This window comes from Rutidosis leptorrhynchoides, chromosome 7, assembly GCF_046630445.1.
Source record: "Rutidosis leptorrhynchoides isolate AG116_Rl617_1_P2 chromosome 7, CSIRO_AGI_Rlap_v1, whole genome shotgun sequence".
NCBI classification, from domain to species: Eukaryota; Viridiplantae; Streptophyta; class Magnoliopsida; order Asterales; family Asteraceae; genus Rutidosis; species Rutidosis leptorrhynchoides.
In genome coordinates this window covers 255,338,797-255,363,141 of record NC_092339.1, presented here as the reverse complement: position 1 = coordinate 255,363,141, position 24,345 = coordinate 255,338,797, and positions in this window count along the sequence as shown.

Genomic DNA, 24,345 nt, shown 5'->3' with positions numbered 1-24,345 from the left:
AATATGTAACAAGTTACATGTGTCAAATTCCATATATCTTTTATTTACATATTTATTTACAAACAGTTGTACGTGAATCGTTGGGAATAATTCAAAGTTAAATGCATACATGAACATAGTTTCAAAATTTTCGAGACTCAACATTACATACTTTGCTTATTGTGTCGGAGCCATATAAAGATTAAGTTTAAATTTGGTCAGAAATTCCTGGGTCGTCACATGCACAAGCTCCAATGGCGAACCGGATTTCTCAGAACGGGTGCACTTATAAGGAATTTCAGAGTTGCAAGCCCCATAATTTCAGTGGAAGAAGGGCTAGTTGGGCTGACGAGATGGTTTGAAAAGTTAGAATCTGTGTTCCGTGTGAGTAATGTAGATACCCGTCCTAATCCATCTGGACGAATACATTACATTTGGTTACATCGCGAGGTACTTGACCTCTATATGATACATTTTACAAACATTGCATTCATTTTTAAAAGTCAAACTTTCATTACATCGAAAGTTGATGGCATGCATACCATTTCATAAAATATCCAACTATAATTGTCTTAATAACAATCTTGATGAACTCAACGACTCGAATGCAACGTCTTTTGAAATATGTCATGAATGACTCCAAGTAATATATCTAAAATGAGCAAATGCACAGCGGAAGATTTCTTTCAAACCTGAGAATAAACATGCTTTCAAGTGTCAACCAAAAGGTTGGTGAGTTCATTAGTTTATCATAATCAATCATTTCTATTATTTTAATAGACCACAAGATTTCATATATTGTCACGCGTAACTCGCGAATTAAAATTCATTCATATGGTGAGCACCTGGTAACCGACCTTAACAAGATGCATATAGAATATCCCCATCATTCTGGGACTCACATCGGACATGATAAATTCGAAGTACTAAAGCATCCGTAACTCGGATGGGGCTCGTTGGGCCCGATAGATCTATCTTTAGGATTAGCGTCAATTGGTGGTAATTATCATAAACACCAATTCTTATGCTGCCAAGCTAAAAAGGGGCATATTCGGTTTGATAATCCAACCATAGAATGTAGTTTCGATCAATTGTGTCTATTTCGTAAAGCATTTATAAAAGCAGCGCATGTATTCTTAGTCCCAAAAATATATATTGCAAAAGCATTTAAAAAGGGAGTAAATGAAACTCACCATACTGTATTTTGTAGTAAAAATACATATGACATCATTGAACAAGTGTAGGGTTGGTCTCGGATTCTCGAACCTATATTATTCATATATTTATTAAAACATATACTTGTAATCGAACAAGTTTAGATATTATTATTAATTTTTATTTCAGTAACTTGTATGTTTCATTTGTAACTATTTTAACTATATTTATTTTATATACTTTAGATAAATAATTATTATTTATTATGAAAATATTAATGTTGTTATGCGATATGTTTTAAATATATTCTTATATAGTTATTTATTCGTTAAAATAATATCAATAATATTAAATAAAAATTTGTATCTTTTTTTATAATAATAATAATACTGAAAGTAATTAGATTTAGTAATGATACTGCTATTAATAGTTTTGATAATAATACTAATAATAAAAGTAATGTTGGTAATAATAATAATTTCAATGAAAAGATAATAATGATAAGATAAAAATGTTAGTTTTCATAAAAATAATATTTTAAATAATAATGGTACTTTTAACAAAAAAAAATGATTCTAATAGAAATTTTAATAGTCATATTAATAATAATACTATATATTTTAATAATAATAATAATAATAATAATAATAATAATAATACTAATAATAATAATAATGATAATAATATTAATTATACTAATAATCTTATTTCTAATATTGGTAATAATAATAATTACTTAATAACAATCAATAATAAATAATAATAATAATAATAACAATAACAAAAAAATAATAATAATGTAATAATAATAATAATAAGAGTATTAGTAGTAAATACCTCAAAGGAGTAGCCCTTAAAAAAAGCCCAAGTCCGGGTTTGAACCCGCGACATCCCGCTAACCCGAATCTCTCCTAAACCATCACGCCATTTCTAGCTTTCTGATTTATATCGAATACCAATTACATTAAACCCGTATTATTAATTTTCTATTTTTCTTTTTCATCATCTTCAAAACCAAAATAGTCCAGAGACCATTTTATCATCGTTATTTCATCATCATTATCTTAATCATAAGCTTATCATAATCGTCTTTAACATCACCGTTAGCATCATCATTCTTACCATTATCCTTAACATTTCTTCTCGTCACCATGCTTCAACATGTAATTATCAACCTTTACGCATTTTAAATTCTATCAGACACAACTAGCGGTTTCTTTGTGCTATTTAATATAAATCTGACCCAATAAGCTTAATCATAACGGCCCACTTGTTAAAAAAATAATTTTTGGCCCAACACATTAACTATTACCAGGCTTAAAACGGAATTATGCCCACAAGTATATTCTTATACGTCCCAAATTATAAAAACAGAAAAAATAAAAAAAATAACAATCCAGCTGGTATTTCCGTAAATGATTGATTTCCTTTTTAATATACAAGTGGAGTTATCTTTTAAGTGGATGTCGGCAATTAGGAAAAGCACATAATAGCAATTGCCTTAATTCAAGGTTCGGTTTAAAAAATATAGAAAAAAATAAAAATAAAACGGGAGTATGACAGTGTGATATCGATCCTGTTTATCTTTCTTTTCAAACGAAAAATAAACTGAGACAAGCAGATGTAATGGTTGGTTCTCGGTGGTTCATGTTGGTAGTAATGTGGTTGTAGTTCATGGTGGTATTACAGTGATGCTGGAGGTGGCGGTTGGGGTTGGGTTCAACAGGAAATAAATAAGAAGGATGTTGGTTCGATGTGGGTTCACAAAGAAGAAGGTTGGTTGTAACGACCCTGGATTTTCTGACTTATTATTATTAATAATTATTATTAATACTTGCGCTTTATTAAATGTATTTTTATACATTTACTTGTTATCGTAATTGACTTTACATGTCCCGACTTGTCTATGTGACACACGTACTTTACGCGAATAATATTTCGAATATTATTTACGTTCATGATTAATTATTATTAATCATTTTTAATTAACTAATGTTACTGGTTAATTACTTGGGCTTTGTTTATTTATTTGTTACATACTTACACTTGGGCCTTTATTAATGGATATGGACATGGAAGCCCACCCTACCATCTTAATGGACTAAGTAAGCCCACTTTTAAGCTAGTGTTTTATTAATGATAAGCATAGATTAATTAACTTAAGTATGAAGAGACTTGTCACAAGCATGCTTGCACCAAGCTCCCATGCAACTTAACTTTAATCCATTTCTAGCTTTCACCACCTCCCAACACAAGAAAGTGAGTTTTAACCTTCCCCTATGGGACTTGGCCGTCAGTTTTGGAAGCAAGGAGGGAGAGTTCAAATTTTTTTTTTTGTGTTACTTATTCACTTATCTTCATTTCATTTCACACACACACACAAAATACTTACACTTTTCTCTCCACTTTTCTCTCCTCTCTTGTAAGTAATATGTTCTAGTTTTCTTCTTTTTCCTTTAACAAAACCGCCACCATCATCATCAATTTACTTGTTCTTTGTTTGTTGTTACTTACTTGTTGTTTGTTGTTGTTTATTACTAGTAGTTAAGAATCAAAATTTCTAGTTTATTCTTTATATTATCTTGTTTATACAAGAACATACAAGAACCAAGGATGATCAAGTTTATAGTTTGATTCCTCTATAAAACTTGTTAAAAAGAAAAGTTCATGAGCTTTATAAATCATACTTGTGTTCATGTTTGTAAACTTAAGGTTTACTTTCTTAAAGATCCAAGCCTTGGCTTGAATCTTCCTAAGTATGAACAACCATGAACTTATTACTTGTAGATTTAGTTATTTCTTTCTTTTGTTGTTTTTAAAGTTGTGATGTTGTTAAATTGGTCAAGTATTACTAGTTAATCTTGATCTCATATTTCTTGAAACTAAAGTTAACTTTATAAGTTCAAGAACATGGAAGTATAACTTTCTAGTTATAACTTCATATACTTATGTTGGATCTAAGTTTATATAACTTGTGGTCTTCTAATTTTGTTGTAAATAAGAGCTTACAAGCTTACATACATTTTACAAGATGAAAATCTAAGTTTCATAACTTTTGGTTTCATTAAAGTGAAGATCCAAGTTCTATAACTAAGGATCTAACTTAAGAACACTAGATCTAGACTTTCTAGTCTAGGATCTTTAAGATCTAGCTAAGATCTAAGTTCTACAACTTAAGATCTTGTTTATTTAGTTTACTTTCAAGTTTGTAGCTTAATATTACTATTAGAACTCATGTATGTTTTGGATCTAAGATCTTGATGTAACTTTTGTTCATCAAACTACTTACAACCCTTAATTGAGTTGTGCTACATATCTTAGACTTACACTAGTGTTATGATGGTCAAAACTTGGTTAAGATGATGCAAACACACCAACGAGTTGTACACTTTGTCATACCCCGTCCTAATCCATCTGGATGAAGTAACCAACATCTGGTCCCATTGCGATGATTGACTCCAAATAATGTCTTTACAATGAGAAAATGCACAGCGGAAGATTTCTTTCATACCTAAGAATAAACATGCTTTCAAGTGTCAACCAAAAGGTTGGTGAGTTCATAGGTTTATCATAAAACAGTAAAATTTAACATTTTGATAGACCACAAGATTTAAATCCTGCATGGTACAAATGGGCCCGAATCCTATACCCACATGTAATGTACATGCGATATCTTTTAAATACAGTACACCTTTCTCGTGTACAAAATCATCTTTCATAAATCTTAGTAACCGTACACATATCTCGTGTACAAAAATAACATATGTAGTGACCCGAACTTTTCCATGTTTATATATATTAATTGAGATTGATATTTACATGATTAAATGTTTACAACATGTTAAGCAATCAAACTTGTTAAGACTTGACTAATTGAAATATGTTTCATATAGACAATTGACCACCCAAGTTGACCGGTGATTCACGAACGTTAAAACTTGTAAAAACTATATGATGACATATATATGGATATATATATATATAGTTAACATGATACTATGATAAGTAAACATATCATTAAGTATATTAACAATGAACTACATATGTAAAAACAAGACTACTAACTTAATGATTTTTAAACGAGACATATATGTAACGATTATCGTTGTAAATACATTTAATGTATATATATCATATTAAGAGATATTCATACATGATAATATCATGATAATATAATAATTTAAAATCTCATTTGATATTATAAACATTGGGTTAACAATATTTAACAAGATCGTTAACCTAAAGGTTTCAAAACAACACTTACATGTAACGACTAACGATGACTTAACGACTCAGTTAAAATGTATATACATGTAATTTTTTAATATGTATTTATACACTTTTTAAAGACTTCAATACACTTATCAAAATACTTCTACTTAACAAAAATTCTTACAATTACATCCTCGTTCAGTTTCATCAACAATTCTACTCGTATGCACCCGTATTCGTACTCGTACAATACACAGCTTTTAGATGTATGTACTATTGGTATATACACTCCAATGATCAGCTCTTAGCAGTCCATGTGAGTCACCTAACACATGTGGGAACCATCATTTGGCAACTAGCATGAAATATCTCATAAAATTACAAAAATATGAGTAATCATTCATGACTTATTTACATGAAAACAAAATTACATATCCTTTATATCTAATCCATACACCAACGACCAAAAACACCTACAAACACTTTCATTCTTCAATTTTCTTCATCTAATTGATCTCTCTCAAGTTCTATCTTCAAGTTCTAAGTGTTCTTCATATATTCTACAAGTTCTAGTTACATTAAATCAAGAATACTTTCAAGTTTGCTAGCTCACTTCCAATCTTGTAAGGTGATCATCCAACCTCAAGAAATCTTTATTTCTTACAGTAGGTTATCATTCTAATACAAGGTAATAATCATATTCAAACTTTGGTTCAATTTCTATAACTATAACAATCTTATTTCAAGTGATGATCTTACTTGAACTTGTTTTCGTGTCATGATTCTGCTTCAAGAACTTCGAGCCATCCAAGGATCCGATGAAGCTAGATCCATTTTTCCCTTTTACAGTAGGTTTATCCAAGGAACTTAAGGTAGTAATGATGTTCATAACATCATTCGATTCATATATATAAAGCTATCTTATTCGAAGGTTTAAACTTGTAATCACTAGAACATAGTTTAGTTAATTCTAAACTTGTTCGCAAACAAAAGTTAATCCTTCTAACTTGACTTTTAAAATCAAATAAACACATGTTCTATATCTATATTATATGCTAACTTAATGATTTAAAACCCGGAAACACGAAAAACACCGTAAAACCGGATTTACGCCGTCGTAGTAACACCGCGGGCTGTTTTGGGTTAGTTAATTAAAAACTATGATAAACTTTGATTTAAAAGTTGTTATTCTGAGAAAATGATTTTTATTATGAACATGAAACTATATCCAAAAATTATGGTTAAACTCAAAGTGGAAGTATGTTTTCTAAAATGGTCATCTAGACGTCGTTCTTTCGACTGAAATGACTACCTTTACAAAAATGACTTGTAACTTATTTTTCTCACTATAAACCTATACTTTTTCTGTTTAGATTCATAAAATAGAGTTCAATATGAAACCATAGCACTTTGATTCACTCAAAACGGATTTAAAATGAAGAAGTTATGGGTAAAACAAGATTGGATAATTTTTCTCATTTTAGCTACGTGAAAATTGGTAACAAATCTATTCCAACCATAACTTAATCAACTTGTATTGTATATTATTTAATCTTGAGATACCATAGACACGTATACAATGTTTCGACCTATCATGTCGACACATCTATATATATTTCGGAACAACCATAGACACTCTATATGTGAATGTTGGAGTTAGCTATACAGGGTTGAGGTTGATTCCAAAATATATATAGTTTGAGTTGTGATCAATACTGAGATACGTATACACTGGGTCGTGGATTGATTCAAGATAATATTTATCGATTTGTTTCTGTACATCTAACTGTGGACAACTAGTTGTAGGTTACTAACGAGGACAGCTGACTTAATAAACTTAAAACATCAAAATATATTAAAAGTGTTGTAAATATATTTTGAACATACTTTGATATATATGTATATATTGTTATAGGTTCGTGAATCAACCAGTGGCCAAGTCTTACTTCCCGACGAAGTAAAAATCTGTGAAAGTGAGTTATAGTCCCACTTTTAAAATCTAATATTTTTGGGATGAGAATACATGCAGGTTTTATAAATGATTTACAAAATAGACACAAGTACGTGAAACTACATTCTATGGTTGAATTATCGAAATCGAATATGCCCCTTTTTATTAAGTCTGGTAATCTAAGAATTAGGGAACAGACACCCTAATTGACGCGAATCCTAAAGATAGATCTATTGGGCCTAACAAACCCATCCAAAGTACCGGATGCTTTAGTACTTTGAAATTTATATCATATCCGAAGGGTGTCCCGGAATGATGGGGATATTCTTATATATGCATCTTGTTAATGTCGGTTACTAGGTGTTCACCATATGAAAGATTTTTATCTCTATGTATGGGATGTGTATTGAAATATGAAATCTTGTGGTCTATTATTATGATTTGATATATATAGGTTAAACCTATAACTCACCAACATTTTTATTGACGTTTTAAGCATGTTATTCTCAGGTGATTATTAAGAGCTTTCGCTGTCGCATACTTAACTAAGGACGAGATTTGGAGTCCATGCTTGTATGATATTGTGTAAAAACTGCATTCAAGAAACTTATTTTGTTGTAACATATTTGTATTGTAAACCATTATGTAATGGTCGTGTGTAAACAGGATATTTTAGATTATCATTATTTGATAATCTACGTAAAGCTTTTTAAACCTTTATTGATGAAATAAAGGTTATGGGTTGTTTTAAAATGAATGCAGTCTTTGAAAAACGTCTCATATAGAGGTCAAAACCTCGCAACGAAATCAATTAATATGGAACGTTTTTAACCAATAAGAACGGGACATTTCAGTTGGTATCCGAGCGTTGGTCTTAGAGAACCAGAATTTTGCATTAGTGTGTCTTATCGAGTTTGTTAGGATGCATTAGTGAGTCTGGACTTCGACCGTGTTTTCTTGAAAAATGATTGCTTAACAAATTTTGTAGGAAATTATATATTTTTAACATGTGAATATTATGTGATATATTAATCTCTTAACGCGTTTGATATTATGTGATAGATGTCTACCTCTTGAACAAGTCTCATTGACTCACCTAATAATAATGAAGAGTCAAATGTAAATTGGAATGATTCGTGGACTGATTCACAAGTTCCCGAAGAGGAACCGGAAGAAGAGTCGGAACCGGAAGAAGAAGCGGAACCGGAAGAAGAATCGGAACCGGATGAAGAAATAGAACCGGTGGGGGAAATAATAAAACGGTTAAGTAAAAGAAAATCCTCAACCAACCGACCAAGGTTAATTATGGTCAATGGTGTTTCTGCCAAGGAAGCAAAATATTGGGAGGATTACCAATTCTCCGATGAATCGGATTCCGACGAGAATTCCGATGATGTTATAGAAATTACCCCAACTGAATTTAAAAAGGCAAAAGAAAATTAAAAGGGAAAGGGCATAAAAATAGAGAAATCTAATTCCAACCCCGATGAACTTTATATGTATCGTCAACCCCCGAAGTCCTTAAGTTGTAACAATGACCCGAGAACCTCTAAACCACCAGGTTTTTCTAAACCAATGTGGAAAACGACGGCTCGTATTAGGGGAACATCATATATCCCTAGAAACTTGGCAAAACGAACCAAAACCGAAAAAGAAGAAACAAGCGAGTCGGAATAAGATAGTTGTATTCGTGTGGTGTAATATATGTAATATAGTGTGCTTATGCTTTATGATATATGTAAAAATTGCTTGTATTAATAAGTATTTTTTTTATGAATCTAACTCTTATCTATTTTACAGTATAAAAATACAAAATGGATAGACAACCCAATATTTTAAGAGACCTACCCGGAGACATGATTGATGAAATCTTGTCTAGAGTCGGTCAGAATTCTTCGGCACAACTATTTAAGGCGAGATCAGTTTGTAAGACATTCGAAGAACGTTCCAAGAATGCCTTGGTTTATAAAAGGCTTTCGTTCAAAAGATGGGGGATATCACATTGGGAAATCCATAAGTTACGATGTGTTTACTTTGACGCATATATTGCGGGGAACCCAAATGCTATTTTACGCAATGGGTTAAGAAATTATTTTGACTCAATATATCCGAATATTGGACTTCGTGATTTAGAAAAAGTGGCTAACATGCAACATAAAGAAGCATGTTATGCTTACGGATTAGTAATGTTCGCTTCTCACCAAAGTGAGAACAAGAACATCGGGCTACAACTATTAAACAAAACGTTCCCACAAGTGACGAAGTCGGTAATTGGGGTAAGAAATGAGGTTTTTAGATTGTTACGGGACTGTTGCACATTACGTAACCCTCGTCCCTTTGACGACGTTACAACACGCTGTCTTATCAACGGCCATAACGGTTATGTTCCACAAGACCAAGGATGGGAAGTAATCCTAGTAAAACCAGAATGCATGACTTGTTTCTGGACGTATGAATTACGTGTCTTTATTGCCTTTGCTGAACGACTTGTGTACTAGCTAGAATTATCTTCATAACCATCTTGTATCAAATTTATTGTGTGCTATATTTCATGCTATATGTAAAATAAGCGGTATTGTAAGTTTGTAAAATATTGTGTAAAAGTTTGAACGCGAAATATTATTATAATCAGTTTTTCATTTAGAATTGTAGTAGTTGAATTGTATATCAGCTACTAAGTATGAACTTAACGGGTAGGTACTACCCGAATTTAAACTTATAAAATGCTAATATGAAGAAAAAGCTTTTATAAATGAGTTCATATTATGCTACAAAATACTATTAACTACTCTTAATATTCTGTATGATTAACTTGTTCCATTTGACTATTTTGAAGGAAATGGCACCGATTACTCGACACACCGTGAATATGAATGAAGAGGAATTCCGTACTTTTCTAGCTTCAAACATAGCCGCAGTACAGGCTGCGCTACATACCAACAATAACCTTGGATCTAGCAGTACAGGAAATCGTGTAGGATGCACCTACAAAGAATTCACTGCCTACAAATCTTTGGAATTTGATGGAACCGAAGGACCGATCGGATTGAAACGGTGGACCGAGAAGGTCGAATCGGTGTTTGCCATAAGTAAGTGTACTGAAGAGGACAAAGTGAAGTACGCTACGTATACCTTCACAGGTTCTGCGTTAACATGGTGGAATACCTATCTAGAGCAAGTGGGACAAGACGATGCGTACGCACTACCGTGGTCAGCATTCAAGCACTTGATGAACGAGAAGTACCGTCCCAGAACCGAGGTCAATAAGCTCAAGACAGAACTTAGAGGGTTACGAACCCAAGGATTTGATATTACCACGTACGAAAGACGATTCACAGAATTGTGCCTATTGTGTCCGGGAGCATTCGAAGATGAGGAAGAGAAGATCGACGCGTTTGTGAAAGGATTACCGGAAAGAATCCAAGAAGATATAAGTTCACATGAGCCCGCCTCCATACAACAGGCATGTAGAATGGCTCACAAACTAGTGAACCAGATTGAAGAAAGAATTAAAGAACAGACTGCTGAAGAGGCCAATGTGAAGCAAGTTAAAAGAAAGTGGGAGGAAAACGGTGATAAGAATCACCAATACAACAACAATAGCAATTACAACAATAATCACAACAATTATCGCAACAATCACAACATCAATCGCAACTACAACAAACGGCCCAACAACAACAACAACAACAACAACAACAACAACAACAACAACAACAACAACAACAACAACAGCAACTACAACAATCATCCCAACAACAATAATAACCGCAACAACAACAACAACAATCAGAAGCAGCTATGCCAAAGGTGTGAAAAGTATCACTCGGGGTTCTGCACCAAATTTTGCAACAAGTGTAAAAGAAATGGTCATAGCGCGGCGAAGTGTGAGGTCTACGGACCAGGGGTTAATAGAACGAAAGGAACAAATGGTGTCGGAACGAGTAATGGCGGAGCAAGTAGTGTCGGAGCAAGTTATGCTAATGTAGTTTGTTATAAATGTGGAAAACCGGGCCACATTATTAGAAATTGCCCGAACCAGGAGAACACGAATGGACAAGGCCGCGGAAGAGTTTTCAATATTAATGCGGCAGAGGCACAGGAAGACCCGGAGCTTGTTACGGGTACGTTCTTATTGACAATAAATCTGCTTACGTTTTATTTGATTCGGGTGCGGATAGAAGCTATATGAGTAGAGATTTTTGTGCTAAATTAAGTTGTCCATTGACGCCTTTGGATAGTAAATTTTTACTCGAATTAGCAAATGGTAAATTAATTTCAGCAGATAATATATATCGGAATCGAGAAATTAAACTGGTTAGCGAAACATTTAAGATTGATTTGATACCAGTAGAGTTAGGGAGTTTTGATGTGATAATCGGTATGGACTGGTTGAAAGAAGTGAAAGCAGAGATCGTTTGTTACAAAAATGCAATTCGCATTATACGAGAAAAAGGAAAACCCTTAATGGTGTATGGAGAAAAGGGCAACACGAAGCTACATCTTATTAGTAATTTAAAGGCATAAAAACTAATAAGAAAAGGTTGCTATGCTGTTCTAGCACACGTCGAGAAAGTACAAACTGAAGAAAAGAGCATCAATGATGTTCCTATTGCAAAAGAATTTCCCGATGTTTTAAATGGTATACGAGTTGTGATGTTTTAAGGTGATTGTGTTTGACGGGCTACAATTACTTGATTATTATGCAGCTTTGGCTGCTGTTGTTGAGTTGAAGTAATAATAGACGAATATGAATAAACGCGATGAGTAACAGCACACTTGTTGGTGGGTAGTTTAAGTAAACAAAACAGAGGCAGTCACTAGGCTTAGGTTGGTGTTTGTTAATGGTGGTTTGGTTTATGGACGAGATAATGTCTAAAGGTAGTAGTAGCAAAACATTGGTGTTCAGGTTAAGTTGTTCTATGAATATGTTATTGTTATTTTTCAAATAGAAAATAGAAAAGAAGCAGAAACATGAAGCAATAAGCAGTGTGGGTTTCAATGGATTTCATTTTCTATCTATAACATGTATCTTAACATGTATGTTTATAATATAATATATTTATAAGATATTTTAGAACAGAATCCACAAACAGTAATCTCAATTAATCAATTTAGCACAGTGAATGCATAGTAAACTCAATTACTTTCCGGATGCAAACAAGTGATTTGTTAAGATACTTTATAATAATAATAAAATAATAATTATAATATAATATAAATATATAAACGTGTGATAATATTAGTCGTCGCCTATTTTGGACTAAATTTCATACTCCGTTGATAATTAGTGACGGATAAAAATCTTCAGAAAAATCCCAAAATTTTAAATTAATTATATTTATTTATTTAAGTCATTATGATGTAAAATTTGATTATTAACTACTAAATAAAAATTACATCACTGTCCGCGTTCGATCTCAGGTAAAATATAAAAGTGTTAAAATTTATTAACTAGATCTTAAATACATTTTTAGTAAGCCTAAAATTTATAGAACCTATTTTCAGGTCACTGTTTATTTTAAAATCACATAAGTTCGAATTAAACTTCTCTAAATAATAATCGAGACGTTCAACGAGTATTACATTCATTTAATATTTATTTTTAATATACCTTATTTATATATAGTTATATTTTTAAATAATAATTATTATAATATCATATTTTATTTTATTTTACATAGTAATTTCTAATAATTGAATCATATAACATTTCAATTAATATATATCAAATATGTACATATCTATTTACAAATAGTTGTTCGTGAATCGTTGGGTACGGTTGAAGGTCAATTGAATGTACGAAAATGGTTCAAAATTTTTGAGACTCAACCTATCAGACTTTTCTTATTGTGTCGAAACCATATGAAGATTAAGTTTAAATTTGATCAAAAATTTCCGGGTCGTCACACACTTGAAGCTATAAGCATCAAGGATGAGAACCGTGATGAGCATCAAGCACTAAGAACCCACCGGAACACCTTACTTACTGTTTTATGGAACTTATCATTAACCTGGACTTCTGGAAAAGATGATTTCCAGCTATTTCGGTTCGAGTATATGATTTTCCGTTTAGACCTCCTCTTAATCCGAGTTACGGTTTAGGATTTATGGCCATCCGAAAGTCACTACACCCTTTAAAAGTTGTGCTGAAATTTCTGACCTACTCGCACTTAAACCATCGCAACGGTCAAATGAAGACAAGTTTAGATCTGGAAATTGGTCAGCCTCTAGGAGACTCATATACGGAGACATGGCCACTGGTCTCACCTCATTTCAGTTTGTATAGAGTTCGTGGCGACTGAACGAATCAGCCTTTATTTCAAACTCTATTCTTGAATAAAACTTACTTTACACTTTTTGTTTAATGATGAATGATGATGGTACTTAAGACCTAATTTACATACTTTTAAACCTTTGGGAACGATTTACTGACTTAGTAGCTTTTGACTTAGGTTGAGGACCTTTCGGACCAACTACTTGCTTACTATTTTCCGCGTATCGACTTTTACTACTTTTCACTGTGAGTTATAGCATCGCTTTTTTACTTTAACTATTTTGGGAACTAAGAATACATGCGCATTTTACGTTTTACATACTAGGCATGAGTACTTAAACTTAATATATGTGTGGGTTATACAACGCCATAAACTTTCCCCTTAGCTAGGTAACATTTAGTCATTGGTCTTTGAACCGGTGAACGCGAATCTTAGATATGGATCCATAGGGTTTGACATCCCCACTCGAGCTAGTAGCGCTAGCATTTAACGGGTGTTTAATACTTCGTAAACTTACGCACTCGCCTAGTGTACTTTTAGGGGGTGTTATTTACGTTAAGATAGTTACCAAGTGCCCACGGTTATACATAAACTTTTCATACTGTTTTGAAACACTGAAATCTCGTGTCCTACCTTACATTACTGTCATACTTAAACTATAGCTCACCAACCTTTGTGTTGACATTTTTAAGCATGTTTTTCTCAGGTGTTTAAGGTTTGATTGCTTCCGCTGTAGTTGCCATGCTTTGTAGACTCCCGCTGCGCTTATTAGAGATGTCTTCGCATGAAACGTTTATTTTGCATTCAAACTATGTTACTTTTGAAACAATGAATTTGTAACGACCATTGGGTCACGTACTATTATTATCGCCTTCTATTCGTAGAGGCAGATTATCGTATGTTAAACATTTGGTGTTGGTTATGACGTCACCTTTTCCTATGAATGCAAACTTATTTTAAAATAGCATATAGTGTTTGACCTTGTAATGATCCTGTTGTTGATGATCCGTACATGATGGTTTTGTACGGGGCATCACATTTGGTATCAGAGCATTGGTTGTAGGGAATTAGGTTGCATTAGTGAGTCTAGACCGGACCGAGTAGGATTCACTAATAGGACTAATCTACAACTTGCTAGTTTACTTGTTTCTGCGAAACTTGCTGCATGCTGCTGCTTACTTTTACTGCTATATGCTGTATACTGTTACTTGATTTCACTACTGCATGCTACTATCTGCTTTATATTGCAAGATACTTGTCATTATTGCCATGCTACTTACTGCTATAGATGATCTAGACTGTCGTAGTTACTTTGCCTAATACGTGCTTGCTATATGACTTACTGACATGGAAAAAGTTATTTTTCCTTGTTCAGATGTCCGATATCCCGCCCGTTATTATTTTGGAGAGCGACTCAGACTCATCCGCCACCTCTCCTGCTACTACTACCGACACACAGATCCCGTCCTCTTTACCCTTCAGCGAGTCTGGCGCTTCGCCCTCTAGAGCCAGTAGCCATGCACCTGACCCAGTGATCATCTCAGACGGACATGAGGATCCACCGGAGATTCCAGCTCCACTCATCCCAGGACCCTCGGAGCCACAGCACCATTCCGGTGGTGCTGTGATTCCTGGGGAATATGGGGACGTTCCGTTCCGTAATGAGCATAATCATTGGGCTAGACGCCTTCCTGATGGACGTGTTCTGCTGATTCCACCCAGCCGATACCGACTGATGACTACAGGCCGAGCACATCCACTTTCCAATGATTCTGATGACTCATCATCTGACGACTCAACATCCGACGATTCCAGCGATGATGATTCCGACGAGGACCCTGAGGAGGCACCCGTGCAGCCAACCTCTACCCCGCCGAAGAAGTGGTATCATTTCAACGGTACCGTTATTCCAGGGGTTAACGGAGGTAGATCGTTCGTTAACGCACATGGACTGAAGGTTAGAGTTACCGCCCGTAAGCGGCTTGTGCCGTATCCTGTTGATCCATTCATACGTAAGGCTCCCCGTTATGCAGCATCTACTTCTGGTGTTGGACCGTCTGCACCACCAGCTCCACCAGCATCATCTGCACCACCGGCACCACCTGCACCATCAGCACTGCCTGCTCCACAAGCCTCTCCCTCTGTCGAGGAACTGACGAGGGAGGTAGATACCCTCCGTGCTCGGGTAATGGAGCTCGAGGACCAGATGTCCCACATAATGGACATCCTTTACCCACCATCACCATAGGGCCTTTGTATTAGATTTCATTATGTAATCCCGTTTGTAGTTTCATGTTTCACTCATGTATTGTACCAATCTTATGCGAATGTATGCAACTTTTTATTAACGAATGGAACTTTGGGTTGTTTAATTTTTGTACGATGTTCCATTTACGTTATTGTATGATGATTTTGTGGTATCTGTATCTAGTTGCATTACTTAGTTAACATGTGATGTGTTGATTCCATGTTGTTTGCCATATACTGTATTACTATTATGTGAATGCTGGATTTTGACTTGAGTCAAAATTTTTGTTTAGAAGATCAATGGCCAACGGAAGATCAACGCCCACAGCAGCACAGATCGAAGAAATGATAGCCGAACGGGTAGCCACAGCCATAGCGGAAATGAACCCCCAAGCTCCACCGGTTATCCAGCACAATCATAACGGGTGCACATACAAGGAATTTCAAAGCTGCAAGCCCCACAATTTTAGTGGTACTGAGGGGCCAGTTGGACTTACTAGGTGGTTTGAGAAACTAGAAGCTGTGTTCCGTGTAAGCAACTGCTCAGAGATGAACAAAACTAAGTATGCCTCCTGTACACTGTCGGATGGTGCCCTAACCTGGTGGAACACACTTGCTCAAGCTAAGGGTATTGATGATGTAGCGACCCGACCAAATCACGTTTGACGGCGCCGTCTACTTAGGTCCCGTTACGTGGTCATAAGTCTTTAAGACAAAGTTTGACCAAAATATGTCGCCTTCATTTCAAAATAAAGATTGTTCCCCAAAGTTTACAAGAATTGTTCAACCAATAGTTAAGTTACAACATTATAATACGAATGAAATCTAGGCGACACGGTTTAAAGTAAAGTCAAAAGACGCTCCATGAAATGCACATATACTCGACATCCAATGCAAGTATCAAATAATGAGTGGAAGCATGTATCATGTATCGTTCAAGGACCTGAGAAAAACATAGAAATCTGTCAACGAAAACGTTGGTGAAATCATAGGTTTAAGTAAGTAAGTACAAGTGAACCACAAGATTTGCATCAATGAAATAATAGTAATACATTCCAAAAGTTTGTTTCACGAGCACCCAATTATCAAAGCTTAACATTCCTTCCATTGTATACCCCATCACTTAGTGCTAGAACAAACACTGATTCTCGAAAATATATTTCATCCGTAGACGGTAGCGAACCGTCAAAGATGAGGGTTGTCAACCCATATGGCCATATAACATAAGTTCTCGCTTACACCCGGCAAGTGTAACTAATGATAATCGAATTGAGGATTTTTGTTCTAAACTCGTATGTAGAATGTTTGTTTTCCTGTACTTGTGTTCACTTAGTAAAAGAAATGTTTATGTTTTCTCATCCCAAATGTAAGTTCAAAAAGAGTAAAAGTGGGACTATGATCTCACCTTGAGTGCACGAGTAGTAAAGTACTTCAACAAGTAAACGTGTGCAAAGAACAATGCTAATCTTGACCTAAACAATAGGTTGTATCAATAACGGTAAACACGATAGGTCAAAGATGTTCAATTAGTCCTATGGCTCGTTACGACTCGATTAATATAGCATGTGAATCAATTTGTCAAGTTTCACGCATGATACAAGTAGTTAAGTATGTTAGAACGATTGTATAATCGTTTGGTTATGTTTGACTAAAAGTCAAACTTGGTCAAAGTCAAAGTCAACGGGGTCGGGTCGGGTATCCGACAATTTTCCCATGATGAGAAATCATTTATGAGCAGAATGGCCAAGTTTCATGTTAATCGGAGTTACGGTTAAGCGGGAAACATTTTGTGAAAGGAAAAATAAAAACAAAAATGAGCTGGGCATATGCGCGGCGCGCAATGGGTTGCGCGGCGCGCACCCAGTGCAATTTCTGGTCAGAACTCAACCAAGAAGGCAAACATCTGGGATTTCTGATTCTGCGCGGCGCGCGGGTAAATGCGCGGCGCGCAATACCTGGGAATCATGCAGTTTGCAGAAAAAATGGTCTAAGTCACGAACCAAAACTCAAATTAACATATTTTATGAACCGAAAACATCCAAAATGCATACTATATATCGTTGGAAAGGTAATTTGACAAGGAAAACAACTAAACACATTTCATCAATCAATCTACCTATTACAACAACCAAAACCGCATCTAATGCTTAACATTAACCGCATACAAGTTCATAAATGCAATTCAATGATTCGGGCAACCAATTTACATGAATGATATGCCGTTTCGAAGGTAATCAAGCATACAATCCAACTAAACACTTACCAATAATAATCCATGGCATTCAATGCATCAAAAGTCCATTTCAAGTTCATCAAACCCTAACCCAAATTCACCAAAATCACTAATCAAGTTCATGAAGTTTTCTAAGGCAACCTACACATCAAATTGAAGCTAGTGATGCTAGTAACACAATTAAAACATCAACTTTTAACATCTAACAACATATGATCATCCAAAATTCAAGAACAACACACCAAAATTCAAGTTCATGCTAGTTACACTAAAACAACGAGATCGAGCATATAAATCATATATTCATGTTAGACTTGAGCCATAGACACTAATTAACACTTTTATAAGTTAAAAACATCAAGAACACAAAATCTAGTGATTTTAGAAAGTTACCCAAACGAGATGAAGTTGGTACCAAAATGAAGAGGATGAAGAGAGGATCACGAATATGTAATTTATTTTGTTGTAAGCCTCCTAGATCGAATTTAGATGATGATTGAATGAATTTGGAAATTGGGTGTGTGTGTTCTTGCTAGAGAGAAAGAGAGAGATGGAGATGAAAGTGAATGGGTGAAAGGGGTTTGACCCTTTGACCTAGTCAAGGGTTTGATCCCTTGTCAAGTTTAGTCCCTCAACTTTCGTTCGGGTGCGGGAATTACCTAAACGAGATAATTTAAAACGCGTATCAACGGGAGATGTTATAAACATATAACAGACTTTATATTAGTATAACGGAAAAGTAAATGGAAAAAGGCGGGATGTTACAGATGAGGCGTATGCTACCCTATGGGAGGAATTTAAGGGGCCCCCAGCACGGAGATACTGAAGATGGAAACTGAGTTTTGGGGACTGAAAGTGGTAGGAAATGATCTTGATAGTTATAATCGAAGGTATCTGGAATTAGCTCTGATGTGTCCTACGATGGTCACCCCTAAATTTAAGCGAATGGAACGGTATTTCTGGGGAATCCCCAAGTCCATTCAGGGAAATGTTACCTCTTCAAAACTAGCTGATGTCCCAGAAGCTATGCGCATGGCGCAAACCCTGATGAACCGAATCACCAGCCAAGAACCAGAAAAGGATAAATTCGAATAGAGTAGTAGTGAGAAGTGCAAGTGGGACAACAACAAGGGAAGAGTCTATGATCAAAACCCAGCTAAGCGACATGAGGGTTTAAGGGAAACAACGATGGAAGGAACCCCAACCCGAACACTAGCTCGAACTTTAACTACAAGGGTAGTCTGCCGCAGTGCAAGAGATGCTACAAGCATCACACCGAGTACTGCAACGTGGTCTGCGAAACATTTAAATGGACTGGGCATATTGGCAAAGACTGCAAGATCACCACCCTGAATGTGAAGAAAAATCCTACTGGACCGAGAAAGTGTTGTGAGTGTGGACAACTGGGCCACTTCAAAAAAAAGTGTCCCAACAAGCGAAAGGACGACGGACCACCGCATGGCAGAGCTTTCAACGTAAACGCAAGGGATGCCCGTGAGAACCCCAACTTGGTCACAGGTATATTCACAATCAATAACCTATTAGCTTTTGTTCTGTTTGATACTGGTGCCGATAGAAGTTATGTATGTAGACACTTTTTCTCTAAGATAATTTGGTCGTTAGTTCCTTTAAAGGAGAGTATGCTTGTAGAGGTAGCCAATGGAAAACTTGAGAAAGTTGACCAAATTAGCCGAGGAGCTATTATCAACATAGCTGGTGTGGATTTCGAGATTGACTTAATACCCATTAAATTGGGAAGCTTTGATGTTATTGTTGGTATGGACTGGTTGACCAAGATAAGGGCTAACATTATCTGTGGAGATAAAGCTCTTCGTATACCGCACGGAGATGGTGAGCCACTAATTATTTATGGAGAGAGATGTAGCTCACAACTGAATCTCATTAGTTGCATGAAAGCACAAAAGATCATGAAGAAAGGATGTCTTGCTGTTCTAGCACATGTGAGAACGTTAGAAACCGAAGTGAAGAGCGTGGGTGATGTACGAATTGTGAACAAATTTTTTGATGTCTTTCTAGAAGAATTGCGTGGATTACCGCCACCGAGATCAGTGGAGTTTCAGATCGATTTAGTGCAAGGAGCTGCACATGTAGCTCACGCACCTTATCAACTCGCACCTTCCAAAATGCAAGAGTTGCAGAGTCAACTACAAACACTGCTAGATCGTGGATTTATCCTACCAAGTTTCTCGCCTTTGAGCGCACCTGTTTTATTTGTGAATAAGAAGGACGGATCATTCCACATGTGTATCATTGAACTCAACAAATTGACGATCAAGAATCGGTATCCTCTTCCCCGAATTGAAGATATTTTTGAACAACTGCAAGGATCAAGCGTTTACTCTAAGATCGATTTTCGATCCGGTTATCACCAGTTGAGGGTGAAATAGAGCGAAGTGATGAAGACTGCATTCAGAACTCGCTATGGTCATTATGAGTTTCTCGTGATGCCATTCGGTTTAACCAACGCACCTGCTGTATTTATGGACCTCATGAATCGTGTATGCAAGCCATACCTGGATAAGTTCATTATTGTCTTCATAGATGATAGCCGCATCTACTCCAAAAGCGAAGAAGAACATGAGCAACATCTTCGTCTAGTGTTGGAACTCTTGAGACAAGAGCAACTTTATGCAAAATTCTCCAAGTGTGAGTTTTGGTTGAAGGAAGTCTAATTTCTGGGCCATATTGTGAGTGATCAAGGTATTAAAGTTGATCCCGCAATGATCGAAGCTATCAACAAGTGGAAAACCCCCACTACTCCGACTCACATTCACCAATTTTTAGGTCTCGCCGGTTACTACCGAAGATTTATTGAAGGTTTCTCTCTGATTGCACTTCCTTTGACCGCAATGACTCACAAAGGGAAGAAGTTCATTTGGGAACCCGAACAGGAATCAGCATTTCAAACCTTGAAAAAGAAGTTAACCACCGCACCTATCTTATCACTTCCTGAATGCAGTAACGATTTCGTCGTTTATTGCGATGCTTCGAAAAGTGGTTTTGGTTGTGTACTGATTCAACGCATAAAGGTTATCGCTTACGCCTCCCGACAACTGAAGATTCACGAACGAAATTACACAACGACGATCTTGAGCTTGGAGCCGTTGTCTTTACATTAAAACTGTGGAGACACTACCTTTATGGAATAAAGACCACTATTTTCACCGATCATAAAAGCCTCCAACAAATCTTTGATCAGAAGCAACTGAATATGAGACAGCGTCAATGGATCGAGACGCTGAACGACTATGATTGTGAACTTCGTTATCACCCTGGCATGGCCAATGTTGTAGCTGGCACTTTGAGCCAAAAGGAGAGGATGGCACCTCTTCGTGTTCGGGCACTGAACATCACCATTCATTCGAAAATCAATAACCATATCTGAGCAGCCCAAGATGAGGCTCTCAAGGAGGAGAATATATCTCATGAATACTTGAATATTCTCGTTTCTCGATTTCAAGTTAAGGAAACTGGACTCCGATGCTATGCCGGAAGAATTTGGATACCTCGTTATGGAGATTTACGGAGCCTTATTTTAGATGAATCCCATAAGTCAAGATATTCGATTCATCCAGGAGCCGGTAAAATGTACCATGATCTTAATGAACAGTACTGGTGGCCTAATCTTAAGAAGGACGTTGCAACTTATGTTGGGAAGTGTTTGACTTGCTCGAAAGTTAAAGCCGAACATCAGAGGCCTTCTAGATTACTTCAACAACTGGACATCCCACAATGGAAGTGGGAAAGAATAACAATGAATTTCATTATGAAGTTACCAAAGACAGTGGGCGGATACGATACCATCTGGGTTATTGTTGACCGTCTTACTAAATCTGCACACTTCTTAGCCATGAAGGAAACGGATACGATGGAAAGACTCGCTCAACTACACATAAAAGAGGTTGTATCTCATGATGGTGTGACCTTATAGATCATCTCAGATCGCGATCCCTGTTTTGCTTCCAGATTTTGGCGTTCTTTGCAAGAAGCCTTGGGGACCCGTCTCGACATGAGTACCGCGTATCACCCGCAAATCGACGGACAAAGCGAACGCATGATTCAGACTTTGGAGGACATGTTGCATGCTTGTGTTATTGATTTTGGAAAGGCTTGGGAAAGGCATTTGCCGCTAGCCGAATTCTCGTACAACAACAGTTATCATTCGAGTATTAATGCCGCACCTTTTGAAGCATTGTATGGCCTCAAATGCCGATCTCCTATTTGTTGGGCCGAGGTAGGCGAAACGCAAATCACCGAACCCAAGATAATCCATGAAACAACTGAGAAGATTGGCCAAATTCAAGTGAGACTCAAGACGGCCCGTGATCGCCAAAAGAGTTATGCAGATCTTAAACGTAAAGACTTTGAATTCAACGTGGGTGACCGTGTAATGTTGAAGGTCGCGACTTGGAAAGGTGTGATCCGTTTTGGAAAATGTGGGAAGCTCAACCCGCGATACATTGGTCCTTTTGAAATCTTGGAGCGTGTTGGACCCGTTGCTTACCATTTGGATCTTCCAACTCAATTGAGCTTAGTTCATCCTACCTTTCACGTATCGAATTTGAAGAAGTGTCTTGCTGAACTGGAACATGTCATATCATTGGAGGAACTTACAATTGATGACAAACTCCACTTCGTTGAAGAGCCTGTCGAAATTATGGACTGTGAGGTCAAAACTTTGAAACACAACAAGATTCTGATCGTCCGAGTACGATGGAATGCCAAACGAGGACCTGAGTTTACCCGGGAGTGAGAGGATCAAATGATGCAGAAGTATCCTCACTTTTTCCCAACTCCTCCATCTACCTCAGCTTAAAATTTTGGGACGAAATTTTCTTTAACAGGTGGGTAATGTAACAACCCTGGATTTTTCGACTTATTATTATTAATACTTGCGCTTTATTAAATGTATTTTTATACATTTACTTGTTATCGTAATTGAATTTACATGTCCCGACTTGTCTGTGTGACACACGTACTTTACGCGAATAATATTTCGAATATTATTTACGTTCATGATTAATTATTATTAATCATTTTTAATTAACTAATGTTACTAGTTAATTACTTGGGCTTTGTTTATTTATTTGTTACATACTTACACTTGGGCCTTTATTAATGGTTATGGACTTGGAAGCCCACCCTACCATCTTAATGGACTAAGTAAGCCCACTTTTAAGCTAGTGTTTTATTAATGATAAGCATGGATTAATTAACTTAAGTATGAAGAGACTTGTCACAAGCATGCTTGCACCAAGTTCCCATGCAACTTAACTTTAATCCATTTCTAGCTTTCACCACCTCCCAACACAAGAAAGTGAGTCTTGACCTTCCCCTTTGGGACTTGGCCGTCGGTTTTGGAAGCAAGGATGGAGAGTTCAAAATTTTTTGTGTGTTACTTATTCACTTGTCTTCATTTGATTTCACACACACAAAATACTTACACTTTTCTCTCCACTATTCTCTCCTCTCTTGTAAGTAATATGTTCTAGTTTTCTTTTTTTTCCTTTAACAAAATCGCCACCATCATCATCAATTTACTTGTTCTTTGTTTGTTGTTATTTACTTGTTGTTTGTTGTTGTTTATTACTAGTAGTTAAGAATCAAACTTTCTAGTTTATTCTTCATATTATCTTGTTTATACAAGAACATACAAGAACCAAGGAGGATCAAGTTTATAGTTTGATTTCTCCATAAAACTTGTTAAAAAGAAAAGTTCATGAGCTTTATAAATCATACTTGTGTTCATGTTTGTAAACTTAAGGTTTACTTTCTTAAAGATCCAAGCCTTGGCTTGAATCTTCCTAAGTATCAACAACCATGAACTTATTACTTGTAGATTTAGTTATTTCTTTCTTTTGTTTTTTTAAAGATGTGATGTTTTAAATTAGTCAAGTATTACTAGTTAATCTTGATCTCATATTTCTTGAAACTAAAGTTAACTTTATAAGTTCAAGAATATAGAAGTATAAATTTCTAGTTATAACTTCGTATACTTATGTTGGATCCAAGTTTATATAACTTATGGTCTTCTAGTTTTATTGTAAATAAGATCTTACAAGCTTACATATATTTTAACAGATGAAAATCTAAGTTTCATAACTTATGGTTTCATTAAAGTGAAGATTCAAGTTCTATAACTAAGGATCTAACTTAAGAACACTAGATCTAGACTTTCTAGTCTAGTATCTTTAAGATCTAGCTAAGATCTAAGTTCTACAACTTAAGATCTTGTTTATTTAGTTTACTTTCAAGTTTGTAGCTTAATA